The sequence below is a fragment of the Acomys russatus genome, chromosome 18 (genome assembly GCF_903995435.1).
Source record: "Acomys russatus chromosome 18, mAcoRus1.1, whole genome shotgun sequence".
NCBI lineage: Eukaryota > Metazoa > Chordata > Mammalia > Rodentia > Muridae > Acomys > Acomys russatus.
Genome location: NC_067154.1, coordinates 51527094 through 51543717, shown reverse-complemented (window position 1 = coordinate 51543717; position 16624 = coordinate 51527094).

Sequence of the window (16624 nt, the reverse complement as noted above, 5' to 3'; positions counted from 1 at the left end):
TTCTTAAAACCATTATTTAATAATTTGAAAGGAACGTTCAATCCAAGCTGCACTTTTCAATTAATGCAAAAGAGAAAGGGTGCTTTGCAACTTGTACATCAGGAATTAAATAAACATCAGTTACAGAGGATTTCCCTCGGTTTGCCCAGGGAACATTTGGTCTTGCCTACTCACTTTACACCTACTGGAGTATTTGGCAGGACGGTCCTCTAGAATGGGTCTATTTGTCAGCTGCTCCAAGAAAAATTTAAACGGCTTACAGTACCTTGGTTACTATGTTCATTATGAAAATAAGGAAACAAAGCAGAGAAATATTAGATACAGATTTTACTTTTATCTCAGCACTTTATAATAATGAACAGTTTGATTGGCCTTTAAATATGTCAGAGGACTGGCAATTGGCCTTTCCTAAATCTACAAGAGAAATAAAGTTGCATCTTCCTCATCACCCTTTGGTGCAGTGCCTCAAATTACAAGCTGTCACCTTTCCTAGAATTTTTTCGGCTACAACTGACTTTTCGTGTCACCGTTGCCTTTACTGATTGCCATGGCCCAGACAGGACAAGCCTTAAAGGTTGTTATACAAAATTTGTTTTATTGTTTTTTTATCTAGGAATGCCAAAACATTTAAAAAGAGATAATGCCCCAGTTTACTGCAGCAAAGGTTTTGCTCATTTTTGTTCTACCTTTAGTATTAAACAAATCACAGGAATTTCTTATAATCCTCAAGAACAAGTCATTGTGGAGTAAATAGATCAGACTCTTAAACGCCCAAATAATGAAATTTTAAAAAGTGGAGATTTGCCTTATTATTTGTCAGCTCATTTTCTGGCACATTCCATATTTGTTTTAAATTATTTAAGTAAAGGAGGAGATTGCTTAAGTTCCATAGAAAGACATTGGGAACAACAAAGTGAAAACAAACCTATAGTCATGGGGAAAGACTTTGAGACCTTCAGCTTGAACTGCACAAGCCTGAGTCTCCAATTATTTTTTTCCTCTGTCCCTCAACCTCTCCTCAACAGCTAGTTCCTCTAGCTAGTTGTTCAACCAACAGTAGGTTTCCTTTAACAAGCTGTTCACCACCTGCTCAATTCACCCTATGTCTTCTCTTCTCTTCTCTTCTCTTCTCTTCTCTTCTCTTCTCTTCTCTTCTCTTCTCTTCTCTTCTCTTCTCTTTCTTCTCCTCACTGTCCCAAAACTGGTCCATGGGAGTAGCAAATCAAAAATCTAAACCCTTATACAAAAACAATCAGTTATTCCTACTTTACATCCTCAGGGTGTGCATCAATTCACTGATAATATTTTATCAAATCATATCAGGGAGCTGAGGGTAAAAATTAAACATCATCTTGATCACCAACTCAGCTTTAGTGAGAAAAGTGCACCAGCTAGTACTAGTTTTTGCTGCTATTGTTTTCTTTTTTTCTTTTGTTCCCTGACCTCAAAAAATCCCTAGCTCAAATATTAAGAATGTGCTTCTGAGCTTTGAGTTGTTCCTAAGATTTTCTACATCAAGACCCCTAGCAAAATCATCCTAACTTAATTTCACTAACACTCTACATTTCCAAATTTGGTTTAAGGGTGGTGAACACAGCTACTAAATTCCATCTCAAAGTGATCCCTGAGAGTATTCGGTACTCTGCTCTAGCAGCAATGCTTGAAAAGGATCAATCACTATTAATGTAACTGCCTAGTGAAGGGCTGCCAGCTCCCTTAAAGTTTTCATACAACAAACAGAGCAATGTTCCATAGCAGCATGAAGTCCTCAGTACACATAGCCCTCAGGACTCTGACTCTCCAAGGCACACCAATTGAGGTTGTGCTCAACAGTGGACCGTATCTGATGAGTTATAAAGCTGTTTTACTCTTCCTCTTGCACAACCTCCAAAATTTCCCTAATTATTCTCAGTAGTGAAATTCTCAGTAGTAATTTCAGTTTTGGTTTCTACTACATTTTTAGAATAAGTATATATAATATTTATAGGTAGGGATCTGACTATATAGCCCTTATTTGACTAGAACATGCTATGTAAGACAGGTTAGCCTCAGACTCACAGAAATCTGTTATCTTTTGTCTTCTGAGCACTGAGGTTGAGCATGTGCAATGATATCTGTGGACCAATTTTAAATTTTAGTCATTAAAGGCTCTGAAATAGTTTGAATGAGAGCGGGTCCCATTGGTGTATATACTTGAATCATTCATCCCCAGTTTGTAAAACTGCCTGGGACATTTAGAAAATATGGATTGCTGGGAAAGGTGTGTGAATGGTAACAGTTTTGACATTATAAAAGCCCATACCATTTTCTGTTACCTTTCTTTCTCTCTTTGCCTTAAATTTATGGATAAGATGTAAGACTTTCATCCCTGCCCCAGCCCTATGGTTCCTGTCTCTGCTGTTCCTTACTGATGGTCATGAACTTTAACCCTATGAAACTATAAGGCCCAACTAAAGTCATTTTTTCTATAGGTGGCCTTGTTCATAGCTTCTCGTCACAGGAATAGAAAAGTAACTATGGCAGGATCTATTGCAAATTACCATATACTGGGTAAGATACATAAGATAAAGTTACACTTGCAGTTTTCAAAAACTAAAAACAGAGATTTAAGTCTCATAAAAAGTCTGAAATCTGGTTCATAGAAGTTCCTTCTTCCAATGGCTTTTATTTTAATTTATTATTATTTATTCAGATTACATCATGATTTTAACCACCTCACTTTTATCTTCCCACTCCCATTCTCTCTCCTTTTCCTGCCCTATTACTCTCTTCTAAACTTCTTACAGAAGGGGACCCCCTCCCCCCCATATGGCCACAGCATATTAAGTCTCCTCCTGATGGCCTGCTTCCACTTCCTCTGTGTGCAGTCAATCTCCCCAGTAAGGAGAATTGATCAAATCTGGGGAACCAGAATTCATATCAGAGGCAGTTCCCACTCTCCCTACAACTATGGAGAATGACCTGTATGTTGGCTATATCTGAACATGAGGTCTAGGTTTACTGCATGCATTGTCCTCTGGTGCTGCAACTGTTTGTGCAGAGTATCCTTGATCCAGATCCATCAGCAAGTACATTTTCCTTGTTGGGCTTCTGGATCCTCTGGGGATTTCCACGCCCCTGTTTTTTCATACCACTCTCAGTGCTCTACCTGGAGTCCAGCAGCAATTCCCAGCATTTGTCCAGATCCTCCACTGGGTAGAATCTCACAGAGGACATATGAATTGGGCTGATGCCCACTTCCAAGTGACTATATATCATGTGTCTCTTTCTGTGTCAGGATTACCTCATTTAGGAGGATCATTTCTAGTTCCATCCACTTGCCTGAAAATTTCAAGATTTCCTTGTTTTTAATAGCCAACATAACCTGAAGAAGATTGTTTGGAGAAAATATTCACTTGACTTGCTTTTGGAAATTACTTTGGCACCCTAGAATATCAATATAAGGAATGGGACCCCTCTCTATGAATTGTTTTCCAGAGACCCCCTGATACCTCACAAATCATGAAATACATTGTAATTTCTGGTGTTTGCCTTTGAGAAGTAGATGGTAATACTCCATTGATGATAAAAAACATGTTTTCTTTAATGGACAACAAGAGTAAATCAAGTTAACACTGAAGTGGAAGCCTATCACCTTAACCTAAGCTGGAAGCTGCCATCCATATAAGCTGCTGTGGAAAGATTGTACAACATTTTGCTTGACTCTGGATCTTGCATGCTACAGTTTCAATATGCTATTCACACTTGGTGCAATAGGACTATTATGGATACACTATACTGCTTTCTGATTGGATTTAGAGATAAACCCACAGAGAACATCATAGAAAGTGAGGGTGGAAGCAATATAAGTCATGGAGCAAGGTGTTAAGTGTTGTGTAGATATGTATCCCAAATTGAAATCATACATTCTAGATAGGGGTCAGGATGCAAGCAAAACTTCCAAGCCTTAAAAGTTTTCTAATCCTCACATGAATTTTCAAAACCTATTAATACAGCATCAGTGTAAATTTAGTAAATGTAAATATTAAATAGAAAGTTATAAATAATAAATAAGGCTTTAGGAATCCTGATATAGTAGAAACAGAGATATAAAAACACTATTACCTTTGGAAGAATAAAAGTAAATCCTGGGAAAAGACTTTAACTTGGATAAAAATTAGGCTTTTGAATTCTTTGAATAGAAATATCTTTGTATTTGAAACATAACAGAGGATTTATTTTACCAATTTTCCGGTAATTATTGAATAAATATTTACAGTGAGTAAGTCTAAAGCACTATACTGAGTACAAATTATATATATGATAATATAAATAAAGTAGCCAGGAGCAGTAGCAGGAGGAAGAGAAAGAGGAGGAGGAGGAGGAGGAGGAGGAAGTATTTGCCAGGTTCATGGACTTACAGAATATAGTAAAAAGGGCAGTCCTACTAATAGCTGTCTACAGATTCAAATCAATACTTATCTAAAGTACAATGCAAATCTTCTCAGATATTGGAAGGACAATATTCACCTTCATAAGAAAACACATCAATAATGCATGATGCTGTGGGGCTCATAGACCATGCCTCCAGGCAAATTGGCATGGGACTAGCAAGACAGAGTATGTTCAAATTCCAGAAATCTCAAATCTGGGACTTAATATCTCATCTTGAGAATGGATGTTGTGCGATAGTGCTCTCTTCTTGTTTCTGTGCTGCTCAGGAGCATGTGACAATACCTCCAGGTGGTTACAAGTGGTCCGTCACATGACCTTATAACATCTTTCCCCATGTTTATCTAACAGTACCCTAAGTCTCAGCCAATAAGACACATTTATCCCCAAAGCTTCTGCCCACTGCCCAGGATTTGTAAGTGCCTGTCACCAAAGAAATAGAGCAGCAAGCACCATCTACTTCACTGAAGGATTTCTGAGAATGCTTATTCTGAGCGGTAGCACTGGGGAGAGAAGGACTTCCCTCTTCTGGAAGAATTCACTGCTTGTTGCCCAGACACAGACTGGCCAGACAGTTACTGCAAAATGGCCATGGTAACCACCACTAGAGCTCAAGCTGCTGCCACAGGCTTCTGTTGTTATCTCCTCCCGACTGAGTGCTGATGTGCAAGAGCAAGCTGCTAGTTGTTTCCAACCACCTGCGTCATCCCAATCAGGTCAGGCCTCTGGCACTGGCTGACTTGGTTTCTTGGGAGAACTGAGCTCCTGTTGGCAGCTGTTTTCGAAGGAGCTACCTGACTTGTCCAAGAGAAAAATCTCATTTTCCTTCACTCCTGGCTGGATTGAAGATTTTGTGACACGGCCTCATTCCACACCCAACCAGGAACCTGTGCTTCATCATTTTCTGACCAACGACAGTGGTTGGACCTTGTGGCAGAGAAGCACACACTTCTAGCCTGGTAGCAACCAGGCCTTATGGAAGATGCAGAACTGCAGTATAGCTAAAACAATCGTGAATAATAAAATAATTGGGGGGAGGTATCACTATGCTTGATTTCAAGTTATATTATATGACTATAGTACTGAAAAGACTATGATATTGTTCCAAAAACACATTTATAAATGGAATCAAATTGAAGATCCTATCATGAATCCACACACATATAGAAACTTGTTTTTTTATATAATCATCAAGAAACACACACTGGGGAAAAAAGCAACTACAACTAATGGTGCTTGTCAAATCGGGTGGCTGCAGGTAGCATAAAACATATAAAACAATTCTTATCACCCTTCACAAAATCCACCTCTAAATGTATCAACTACCTCAACATAAAACCAGAGACCCTGAACCTGATAGCAGAGAAAGTGGAGAACAGCGTGGAACTCATTGAGACAACTTAGGACTGTTTTCTGGGCCGTTAGCTTTTAGAGCACACAGTAAGATCAACAATTGATAACTGGGAAGGCACGGAACTGAAAATCTTCTTCATAGCAAAGAACGACACCATTTGCACAGAGCAGCAGCCTGCAGAATCGGAAAATAGTTTTAGCAACTACAATTGGATAAATGGCTAATATCCAATATACATAAAGAGCTTTAAAAACTAGATATTGAAAAACTGAATTAAATTTTTGTGTAAGTCTAAGCAGAGAGGTCTCAAAAGAGAAAAAAATGTTTGACTATGTTACTTATCATGGAAATGCAAATCAAACCTACTTTGACACTTCATCTTACACCAGTTAGAATGACCAAGACCAATAAAACAAATGCAAACTTATGTTCGGGGAAATATGGAGTAATAGGAACACTCACCCATGGACTGTGGGAGTACAACCTCAAACAACCACTTTGGAATCATTGTGGTTATTCCTTAGGAAGATGGGAATTTTTCTACGTCAATATAAACTACACCACTACATCACTTGCTGTCATTTACTCTCAAAACATTTCGTCTTACCTTAGAGAAAGTTGTTCCAATCTATTGATTAATGCTGGATTCATGATAGTCAGAGGTTGTAGACATCCTAGATGTCCCACAAAAGAAAAAAGCATAAAGGAAGTGTAGTGCGTTTCCCAATGGTGTATTAGTCAGCTCTTTAAGAAAAATGACATCATGGAATAAGCAGGGAAAATAATAGGAGGATGAAAAAACATCCTAAGTGAGGAATTTCAGACCTAGAAAACAGATGTTATATATTTGCTTATGCATAATATATAAGCTATTATATTGATAAGCAAATTGCAATTCCTACAGCCACAGAGGATAAATATTAATTAATGTAATGGGTTATGTTGGGAGTGGGGGCAGATAGCTCTCTTTAGGAAGGGAAAATAAAATACATAGTTATGGGTATATGGATGGGGTCTGGTACTGTTGGATCAAGTGGATCAAAAGGAGGATGAAGTAGAAAAATTTTAAAAAGATTTATGCCCAATTAACTCCTTTCTCTCCAAGTTACTTTATTTTTTTTTATCATTTTTTTTATTAATTTATTCTTGTTACATCTCAATGTTTATCCTATCCCTTGTATCCTCCCATTCCTCCCTCCCCCCCATTTTCCCATTATTCCCCTCCACTATGACTGTTCCTGAGGGGGATTACCTCCCCCTGTATATTCTCATAGGGTATCAAGTCTCTTCTTGGCTACCTGCTGTCCTTCCTCTGAGTGCCACCAGGTCTCCCCCTCCAGGGGACATGGTCAAATGTGAGGCACCATAGTACATGAGAAAGTCATATCACACTCTCCACTCAACTGTGGAGAATTTTCTGACCATTGGCTAGATCTGGGAAGGGGTTTAAAGTTTACCTCCTGTATTGTCCTTGGCTGGTGCCTTAGTTTGAGCGAGACCCCTGGGCCCAACTCTGCCTATCATATTGTTCTACTTGTAGATTTCTAGGACCCTCTGTATCCTTTTATTTTGCTATTCTCCCATGCGTCTCTCATTTAGAGTCCCAATAGGATGCCCTCTCCTCTGTCCCAGTTTCCTGGTAAGTGAAGGCTTTCGTGGGACATGCCCCTTGGGCTAGTATGAAGATATAAGTGAGTATATACCTTTTGATTCTTTCAGCATCTGGGTTAACTCACTCATTATGATCATTTCTAGCTCAATCCATTTATCCACAAATTACGGGAATTCCTTGTTTTTAATAGCTGAGTAGTATTCCATAGTGTGTATGTACCCACAGTTCTCCTGCTGTGGCGCAGGCTTGGTGGAGTGCTCAGTTCCATCCTAGGCACCACCTCAGCTCAGCGGCAGCTCCCCTGCAGTGACACAGTCTGGGCGGAGCACTTGGTTCCACCACCAGCACTAACTCAGAGCAGCCACAGATCTCCTGCTGTGGCGCAGGCTTGGCCGGGCACTCAGTTCCACTCTAGGCGCCACCTCAGCTCAGCGGCAGCTCCCCTGCAGTGACACAGTCTGGGCAGGGCACTTGGTTCCAGCATTGGCACTAACTCAGAGCAGCCGCAGTTCTCCTGCTGTGGCGCAGGCTGGACAGAGCGCTTGTTTCCACGAGCTCTAAGACTCTGGTTGGACACAGTGTGCAGTTTGAATCCAAAATTCCTGGCTGAGATTGGTGGACAGTTCAGGCCCTGAGTCAGTAACTGACCACAGCACGCACTTTGGGCCAAAAGGCCCTAGCGGAGCTTGGTGCGTAGTCCCAGCCCAAAAATTCTGGCTGGACCCTGTGTGCATTTTGGGCCCAGAATCCCTAGCTGAGCTCAGCAGACGGTTCAGACACTAATCAAGTTACTTTAAAAAAAGGTAGAAATGAAATGAAACTGAAAAATTATTCTTGGTCACGCTATGGTCTTTGGTTTCATGTATGTTTGATTGCAATCCTTATTTGATACGTCCACAGAAGGGATAGAAGAAGAATATCTAGTTGTGAGAATTAGTGTTTAATGTCAGCATAATAGAACGCAGAACTGTCAGGGAAATATTTTATTTGAGTATGACTCAAGGAGATCAGTCTGGTTAATTTAGCTAGGAAGACAGACTCACCATGGGTGATACAGCTTTTGGGTTGGATAAGGGCAGAAAAAGAGTACTAGACATTCATTTCAGTTTAATCCTTGACCATGGATGAGATTAGCCATCTGTTTCAAGATTCTCAAAAGGATTCTTTGCAAAGGTTCCAACTTCAACATGAAGTGCCTATCCTTAGCTGATGTCAAATCCTGTCACACATTGCCTAATGTCAGCTGTTACCCATGATCCATTAAATCTTGCTTCTTTCATGCCTTCAAAACTTTACCATCTGGATTCAGTTCTCTTGAACTAATATCTGAGATCACAGCAATCTATATTCTGGTCCCCACAATTGTTCATTTAAATTTTATAATAGTCTCCTCTAAATGTCTTCCATGAAAGATTATCCTTTGTTCTAATCATTGAATGTTATCACTTTTCTCCAATTTTCCACATTTGATAATTATATTTTGTTATAAATAAATTACTCAATTATTTTTGTAAAGTACAAATCCTTTTATTTATTCTTTAATATATTGATATTCTTGATATTACATTCTAATTGAATCTAATATGTTCTAGATTCTGGCTTGGCAGGTTAGGCTTCTTTCCACTTCAGAAAGAATACTCTTGAAATTTGCACTATTTTGTGTAAGCAAATGCTTCAATATATTTGCATATAAAAATTTTATATTTACATGCTCTCATCTATACTCCATATGTGTTTTATAGTCCTAATATGTTCATACTTAGTGGTTATGCTCTATAAAAATACCATATTTCTAGGCAGCCATCATCTACCCACTCTTTCCTAAATTCAGCACATTAAAAGTATAATGTGCAAAATTAAAACATCATAGACATGTCTACAGCATGAAGTATGCATAATTTATGTGAGGAAGATCTTTTTAAAATATTCTATATTCTGTAGAGTATAATATATGCTACCTACTCTACATTGCTAATGGTTAAGCTCATGCATTTATTTACATTAAACTTATACCTACATGAAAAATATCCCTTTACACTTTTAAAATATTCTTGAAATATGAAACCATTTTTATTTAGTAAAACTGTAATATCATTACATTTAAATAAATTGATGTTCTGTGGAGCCATCAATTGGAAGAGCTACACCTTAAGATAAAAAAAATTATAGGAACAGTTTCCAGTAAAGAAGAGATTAGCATTGTGGACACTGAACATCATGGTAAAGAAGACTCAAAATTTAAGAAATCTTACATGTTGAGATCTCAAAATTTTTCTTTTTCAATTATTTCTTTTTTGTTCGGCAGTGTTCCTTACATTTCACCTGCTTCCCCAAAAATAACCCAAACAAACATACATGATGAAAGAGAATGTTTTCAATTGATTCTTGCACAATTTAAAACAATATCATGAAAAGTCTAAAATCCAGTGTTAAAGTATCCTAGAGTAAAAGCTAAGAGACAAAAGCATAGACTAAAGAAAAACATTTGTGAGGAGAAGAAAAGATGGATCAAACATCAGATGACTATGACAATTTGGAGATCTGGAAAAATCTTGACCATAAAACAAATAAGATTAATTTGATTTCTTACAGGGTTTAAAAGCCAAGGAAACCCTTGAATTACATTTCAGTTTAGTACAATAGACTACAAGAATATTTTAGAAGTTTGTTTTGAATATTAAAATTATTTTGAAAATAAAGATGAAATAATTTTAGGTAACAATGTTAAGTCATATGATTTGCATCCTTACAATACGTTTTTAATTAGGTGATTCTTTTTTCCATTTTAGGATCAAAAAGTATTTAAAAGAAAAAGAAAGTTCCTATGTATCCATGTACCACATTCTCTTTACACTATTGCCAGTATTTGTAGTACATTAATAGCAGGTCAAGAACAAATAATGCAAACACATGATTGTGACTTTCTTGAAATGTACTAACATTTTGTTGTTGATGTAGATGTAATTTATATATCAGTTATATATTCTTAGGCATTTCTTGGGTATAATAGCTATCTCAAAATTTACTAATGGACCATTCTGAAAAGGAATGGATACACACACACACACACACACACACACACACACATTACAGTTGGGTCTGATGAGATACTATAACAATGTAACTAGAATTGTGGATTTTGAAAGCTTGTTGACAAACATGAAGCTCCAGTATCATCATTCTTTGTATAGAAGAATGACAACATAGCTTCTCACTATTGTGTGTTAATAGTGCCTAAAATTGTTTCTTCTGCAAATATTCATTTTTAATATTTGTTTTAAAATTAAATTATCAATAAATATATATAAAACATTATGGCATCATACTATATTAGTTATATATTATACAGAGTATATATACACACTATATGGGATATCAGAGATTTATATTTTTCAATTTTCCATGGCATTTTGTTTTCTTGATGAAATTACATAATGATTGTGGCTCAGGAACTCTCTCAGGTGTTGTTTTTCCTTTCTTATACCATGATCATATACAGAGATGTGCTACAGCTTAATATCATATACCTACTATTTTGGTTTCAAAGAGAAGCTCTGGTTCTTATATATGGAGAATAATTTTGTTACCAGTATTTGGAAGCTAATATATGTGCATGAACAAGTATTTGTGCTACATGCAGGGGTATGTGTATGCATGTGCATTTTTTTATGTGTGTTTCTTTATATGCTTTAGTAATGTTTTCTTTACACTGATATTCTGTTTAGCATATGGACTTTATTTATTTATAGTGAACTACATACAGTAAGAACACTTATGAAATAATCAGGAAAGCCATATGTAAAAGTTAAATTCAAAATACTTAGGTCATTTTTATTTGGCAACCTTGAAGAAAATACTATCGAATCTAGGTGTATAATCATATTTATCATCTATCTATCTATCTATCTATCTATCTATCTATCTATCTTCTATCTAATCTATCTATCACCTATAATAAATGCTAATTAACAAACATTGCTTGTTTCTAGATATTTAATATGTTCAACCTAGGATGTATATTTCTGTGATATACTAAACTAGTATCTGACATTTCCATGAGTCGGATGGATTAAACATTATCTTGTACTAGTTAATTATCCTAAACTGTTTTTAATAGCAGCTCTTAACAGTACTGCATGTTAACTTTACATTTGTAAATGAATTGTATAGGTCTGATACTTCATTACAATGTAGAAACATACATATATATGTATATAAAAAATAGCCATATTTTAGAATCAATATATAAAATTCTATGCCCATGTATCAAAGTAACCTTTTTCTATATCAATGTGTAGAATTTTATACCAATGAATTAAAAAGTATTCAAGAATGACAGTAGTTTTATAGTTGCAACTGTTCAGTAATCTATTTTTTTCTTCTTCATTTCTATATATTTTCTATATGATAGTCCTACAGTCCTCCCTTTCACTTTTTTATTATGATGTTTTTATTTTTTCACTTTACAGCCCGGTCCCAGCTCTCCATCCTCTCCTCCCTGGCCTGCTCTTGCACCTTTTCTCTGTTCCTCCCCTTCACTTCTCTTCAGAAAAGCCCCACCCCCATGCCAGTACATCAAGTCACATCAGAACCAAGGGACTGCTCTTCCACTGAGTCGAGGCAATGCAGCCAAGCCAGAAGAAAGTGATCCAAAAACAGGCAATAGAGTCCTTGTCAGAGGCAGCCTTCATTCCACTTAGTAGAGGCCAAAACCCAGCTCATGCATGCTCTTTGGTTGGTGATTCATTCTCCCATTGGGCCTAGGTTAGTTGCCTATGTCGGTCTTCTTGTGGAGTTCTTGTGTTCTCTGAGCCCTTCTGTCTACCTCCCCCCACCTCTTTCAGAAGACTTCTCAAGCTCTTATTAATGTTTGGCTTGGGTTTCAGCATCATTTTTTATCTCCTGCTGGGTGGAGCCTTTCAGAGAGTAGAAGGCTCCTGTCTTCATGCACAGGAGAGCATCATTATTAATGTCAGGGTTGGCTCTCTCCCATGAGGTAGGTCACAGACCAGGCCAGTCATTACTTGCCCATTCCCTCAATCATTGCTCCACCTTTATCCTTGCACATCTTGTAGGCAGGGTGAATTTTGGGTCTAAAGTTTTGTGAGCAGCTTGGTATCCCCCTCCTTCCAGGGGAAGTCCTGCCTGGTAAGGTGCCCACTTCACTCTACATGTCTCCTGCTGCTAGGAGTCTCATCTCGAGTCACACACATATACTCTCGGGAGGCTATCCTGTCAGAGGTCTCCAGCTTGTCCCAGAGATACTACAACTCCTAGGTTTCCTTCCTCTATCTTAGCTATGTAGCTTCCAACCCTGACTTTCTCCATCTCTGGTACCCACCCTCATTCCCCTCCACAAACACTCTCCTATCCTGTTGCCCCTCTTCATCCGACTCTCTATGCTAATTGCTCCTTTGAGTGGGAGTCAAGCAACCTCCCTTGGGCCCTCCTCATAACATAGGTTCTTTAGAACTGTGGACTGTAGTAGGTTAACCCTGTACTATATGGCTAAAATTCACTTGTAAGTGAGTACACACCATGTATGTTTTTCTGGGTCTGGGTTACCTCACTCAGGATGATCTTTTCTAGTTCCATCCATTTGCCTGCAAATTTCATAACTTCCTTGTTTTTAGTAGCTGAATAGTACTCCATTCCAGAAATGTATCACAATTTCTTTGTCCATTTTTCAGTTGAGGGATATCTGGGTTATATCCAGTTTCTGGCTATTCCAAATAAAGCTTCTATGAACATAGTTGGCCAAATGTCCTTGTGGTATGGTGGAGCATCTTTTGGGTATATGCCCAGGAGTGGTATAGCTGTGTCTTGAGGTAAAACTATTTCCAGTTTTCTGAGAAAGCACCCAATTGATTTCCAAAGTGGTTGGACAAGTTTGCACTACCATCAGCAATGGAGGAGTGTTTTCCTTTTCTCTACATCCTAGCCAGCATACGCTGTCAATTGAATTATTGATCATAGCTATTCTGAAAGGGGTAAAATTGAATCTCTGAGTCATTTTGATTTACATTTCTCTGATGACTAGTGAGTATGAGCATTTCCTAAGGGTTCTCAGCCATTCAAGATTCCTTTGCTACGAATCTCTTTAGCTCTGTACCAGTTTTTCTTCTTCTTTTTCTTTTTTTTTACTCTTTTATTTTTTACTAATTTATTCATATTACATCTAAATTCTTATCCTACCCCTTGTATTTTGCCATTCCTCCCTCCCTCCTGCTTTCACCTTATTCCCCTCCCCTATGTCTGTGACTGAGGAGGACCTCCTCCTCCTCTATATCATCATATGGTGTCAAGTCTCTTCTTGATAGCCTGTTATCTTTCCTCTGAGTGTCACCAGGCGCCCCTATCAAGGGGACATGTACCACACTTTTTAATGGTACTCTTTGTTTTTTCGGTGTTTAATTTCTTTAGTTCATTACATAGTTTGGATATTAGCCCTTCCTCAATTGTATGGTTGGAGAAGGCCTTTTACAATTGGTAGACTGCCATTTTTTCTATTGACATTGTCCTTTGGCATACAGAAGCTTTTTGTTTTATTAATTCTTGATCTTAGAGCCTGAGCTGTTGATGTTCTGTTCAGGAAATTGTCTCCTGTGCCAATGAGTTGAAAGATGATTTCCCACTCTCTTCTAATGAATTTAGTGTATCTGTTTTATGTTCAGTTCTTTGATTTAATTGGACTTGAGTTTTGTGCAACCTCATAAATATGCATCGACTTGCATTTTTTACTTGCGGGCATCCAGTTAGACCAGCACAACTTGTTGAAGAGGCTATAACTTTGCCATTATATGGTTTTGGCTTCTTTGTCAAAAATCAAGTGTCTATAGGAATGTGGATTTATTTCTTGGTCTTTAGTTCAATTCCATTGATCAACGGTCCTGTTTCTATGCCAGTACCATGCAGTTTTTTTTTTTTATTATTGCCCTATAGTATAGCTTGAAATCAGTGATAAAGATACTTTCTCAAATGCTTTTATTTTAAAGTGTTTTAGCTATTCTGAGTTTTTTGTTTTTCCATATGAAGTTAGGAATTGTTTTCTCAAGGTCTGTAAAAAATGTGTTGGTCTATTGATGGGAACTGCATTGAATCTGTAGATTGCTTTTCCTAAGATGAGCATTTTTACTATGTTAACCCTTCTGATTCATGAGCATGGGAGATCTTTTCTTCTTCTGATATCGTCTTGAATTTTTTCCTTCAGAAATTCTTGTCATACAGGACTTTCACTTGCTTGGTTAGAGTTACACCAATATATTTTATGTTATTTCTGGCTATTGTAAAGGGTGTTATTACTCTGATTTATTTCTCAGCCCTTTTGTAATTTATATGAAGAAGGCTACTGATTTTTAAAAATTAATTGTGTATCCAACCACTTTTCTGTAGGTGTATTTCAACTGTTGCTATTCTCTGGTAGAATGGTCTAGAACAAAAAGAAGTTTTCAGAACACACACTTTACCTTTTCATCTTATTACAGAAGCACTGAGAATAAAAACACACACTACATACACATACTCCACTCAGTGCTGTGACCCTGCCTGACATGAAACTTTCTAAGTCCAATGAATGCTGTTAAAATATTGATAAGTTTGTACACGTATCCAGTTGTGTCTGGAGGACATTATTTGCTTGGTGTCATCCTTTGCCTATATCTTTTAGAATATTTCTACCTTCTACTCCATGTGTATCATTGAGCCATTGGGGGAACAGTTTTATTAAAAGCATCCAATTAGGAGCGAATGCTTCAAAATCTGTTACTCTGAATGTTGTCCAGCTATGGGTCTCTCTTAATTCCCATATGCTTCAAAAAGTTTTCTGATGTTGGCTGATTGAGGCACATATCTACAGGTGTAATATAATATCATTACTAGTCATTTTCCTGCTACATTCCTTTAGTAGAATATAGGATTTGGTTTTCTCCTAAGTCCATCATTTATGCAGTCTGAGGTTCTTGGGCCTCTTACCAATATCAAGAATGGGGTCCATGCAATAGATTGGGCCTTACATCCAGCAGGGAATTACCAGGCACTTCTACATTATGTGTAGCAAGAAATGAGATTTATCTGATAAGAGATGGCATTTGGAAAATACACCACCAGAGTATATTGTATGAAAAATACTTTTTTAATTAAATTTTAAAAAAAAGATAGACAAAGAACAACCAATAGTACCCAGCTTTATATGGTTTCTTGGGTTCCAAACTCAGTTTATTTGTACTTTGTGTCATTTTTTAAGCCTCTCTTTAGGATTTTATGCTAGAATACCTTCTTAATTTTTGTCAGAGACAAAACCTTTTTTATTTTCCATGACTGTATTATATTTGACTTTTATTATATTGGTTTTCATGCAAGTCACATTTTTCAGGGTGTTTTTTTTTTTTATGACAAGAAGTTGAATCAGCACATGACACACATTTCCAAAGGAGGACTCTTGAGTGCAAAAATCATTCATTCACGTAGCACCTATTTTTCTCTTTCTCCTTATGTCTCCTATATTTCATTGTACTTTAAGTGAAACCCTATCCTTCTCACAAAGCTTATCTTAGTAAAAAGCGTGTTGATAAACTCATCATCTGCCACAGAAAAAAGAATCATCACAATTGATGCAAAGCCATGATATTTTCATTTTGTTCAAACAAGTTTTCTTATAAGGCTGATATCTTTTAGCATGTAATTAGACTATATAGATAACCAATAACACTAGCTGTATTTTAAAATATTTTCTAAGAAAAGCCCTTCAAATAGAATGAAAATACTATACTCAAGATATTACAAATGCTATTTGCATAAATATGATTAATTTGCTTTTTACTATTAGTAGCTTACATGCAACCATGTATGAACACATCAGTCAATTTCCTTCTGGAATTAATGGTGACATAATATAATTCTTGTGAACTTTTTCCTGTGGTGAACTGAAACATTGCAAGTAACTGTCACTTTATTAGGTGAAATATTAATGATTTTGTGAAGGAAGTATATGCTTAGTGATAGTATGGCATAAAAAATGTGAACCCCAGAGAGGACATGCAGAGCTCCAAATTATATGGAAACATTTACATACGTATTTCAAGAATCATGGTAAATTATTATATAGTTTAATAAGAAACAAATGCATACAACTCTTTATAATGAGAACTTTATAGAGCTTAATTAGAATTGCAGAGTCATCATGCCAGTTGTTCTACAAAAAAACTGGTAAAGAATTCATTCCATTTTCA